This window comes from Phoca vitulina, unplaced genomic scaffold (genome assembly GCF_004348235.1).
Source record: "Phoca vitulina isolate PV1807 unplaced genomic scaffold, GSC_HSeal_1.0 scaffold59, whole genome shotgun sequence".
NCBI lineage: Eukaryota > Metazoa > Chordata > Mammalia > Carnivora > Phocidae > Phoca > Phoca vitulina.
Genome location: NW_022589762.1, coordinates 2891977 through 2894546, shown reverse-complemented (window position 1 = coordinate 2894546; position 2570 = coordinate 2891977). Strand labels below are relative to the sequence as shown.

The 2570-nt window shown below is 44.9% G+C and overlaps 1 pseudogene; it reads right to left on the bottom strand.

Moving 5' to 3' along the window:
- Positions 1–580: 580 nt before the first annotated feature.
- On the bottom strand, positions 581–1891 carry LOC116623504 (annotated as a pseudogene).
- Between the last annotated feature and the right edge of the window lie 679 nt (positions 1892–2570).

Sequence of the window (2570 nt, the reverse complement as noted above, 5' to 3'; positions counted from 1 at the left end):
GTCTTATTCCTTATTTTATTTTATTTTTTTTAAACAATAACTTTTTTTTAAGGATTTTATTATTTATTTGACACAGAGAGAGACACAGCGAGAGAGGGAACACAAGCAGGGGGAGCGGGAGAGGGAGAAGCAGGCCTCCCGCTGAGCAGGGAGCCTGATGCGGGGCTCGATCCCAGGACCCCAGGATCATGACCTGAGCTGAAGGCAGACGCTTAACGACTGAGCCACCCAGGCGCCCCTGTCTTATTCCTTATTTTAAAGAGAATGATTTTAATGTTTTTCCACTAAAGGTAATGTTTGCTATAAACATTTTTATTTACTTTTAATTATTATTTTTTACTATAAGCATTTTTAAAAACAGTTGGTTTTTTTTCTAAGTGGAACCCAACATGGGGCTTGAACTCACGACCTGATGAGTTGGATGTTTAACTAACTGAGCCACTCAGGTGCCCCGAAAATAGCTTTCTGTTAGATTAAATTTCTCCTCCATAATTGTTTTGCTAAGAAGTTTAGTTTTTGTTTTTGTTTTCGTTTTTGACTGGCCACGGTTTGATATTGTCCAGTGAAATGACTCTTGGTCTCAGAAAACTGCCACTTCCCGTAGTTCCAGCCCTCCGCCGTGGTCCCCTCTGAGCAGGTGAATTCCTCTGCTGAAACTTGCATACCGTAAGGAGACAGTGTCGCCAACAGCCGGGGAAGTCAAAGATCCTAATCTATCTAGGGACAAGGTGAACAGGCAGGCTCCAGTATACTGGTTCCAAAATGTCACTTTGTTTTTTTGTTTTTTAAAGATTTTATTTATTTGACACAGAGAGAAAGAGACAGCGAGAGCAGGAACACAAACAGGGGGAGTGGGAGAGCGAGAAGCAGGCTTCCCTCGGAGCAGGGAGCCCGATGTGGGGCTTGATCCCAGGACCCTGGGATCATGACCTGAGCCGAAGGCAGATGCTTAAGGACTGAGCCACCCAGGTGCCCCCCAAAATGTCACTTTGTAGTCATGTGATAAAGTAGCAATTATAGGCATTGAGGCCAGTGCCCTTGGTAGAAAGACACAAGATGCAACAGTCTGGAAATGCCCCTTATATTCTCATATTCTGTTCCGTGTCTGCCTTAGGTTCCACTGTGTGGCTTCACAGCCTTCCCCTCCAAAGCCATTGCTGCAGGAGACACACTTGTGTCTGTCCTCACTGACCTCGCAGTAAGTCTGAACATGCTGCTTTGCAGGAAATGTATGAGGTACCTGCAGCCCCGACTGTCCCATAATCTGACGGTTTTATCTTCAGATGTCTGTAGTGTATGTGGTTCTTGGGGGACCCAGCAACAGGTCAGTGACCAGGTTCCTAGAGACAGAGGCTCTCTCTGTACACTGGTCCCAACATCCCACGAAGAAGGGTGTTGTCCCGAGAGCCAGGGCACAGCTGTGACACGTCCAGACTCAGCCAATGCAGTGACCACCAGGGCGTGGCCAGGGAACTTTGGCCTTGGTTGTGAGGGACCATGCAAGTGCCACATCATGACCGTCCTTCCACGACAGACGCTGAAGAACTGGCTTGATTTGTGAATACAGGCTACCTTACTGATTTCTCATTCCTGTCCTCTGAACCTTTCACCACATTTCCAGTTTTCCAGTTAGAGGCCACAGCTGTCTTATCTTTTCCTCTGGAGACACACAGGTCTGAGTTCACAGCAGCAACAACAGACAGTGTCCACGGGGGCTGGGCTATACTCCTGACAAGCTTTAGTTCGAATCCTCTCTTCAGTAATTCCACTGGGCCTGCTGTATTTAAAAGTGCTGTGTCTGAGTTTGCTTTGCAGTTTCCCCATCACTGCACAGAATCTACACAAAACCTTCTGAGAAAGAGCTTTTCAGGTGGTACCTGAGGAGCAGCATCCCTGTGGCTGTTGGAAGTTGTGTCCCCCACCCCCAGACCAATGGGATTGATTTTCTTGGGGTGTCTGGCTGGCTCATTTGGGAGAGCATGCGACTCTTGATCTCAGGATTGTGAGTCTGGGTGTAGAGATTACTTAAAAATAAGAAAACCTTTTTTAAAAAATAGGATTTTCTTGGTGAGCTTCTGTATTCAATGCCTTATAATGTTTATCCTTTGGAAAACAGTTCAGGCAGCCACTTGCTAATCTCTGTGATTACAGCAGGCTGGCTGGGCATGGAGCTGAGGCCGGTGGGGCGCAGAGTGGAGGGCGTCCACAGCTACCACACTCCAAGCCTCCCATGCCTCTGCCCCTAGCAGTGAGGTGCATCGCTAGGACAGGACCTGTCTTGCTAGAATTTTTATCATAAATGGATATTGGATTTTATGAAATATTTTTTGTATATCTATTGATAAACTTTTTTTCTTTAATACCTTAATGTGGTAAATTACGTTGATTTTCTAGTATTAAATTACATTTGTATGCCTGGGTAAACCCAACCTGGTTATAACACACTATCTTTTAAATATATTGTTGTACTTGGTTTGCTACTTATTATTTTTGTAACTTTCTTCCATGAGTATTGCTCTATAATTTAATGTTCTTGTCTGGCTTTGGTATTAATATTTTATTAACTTCAG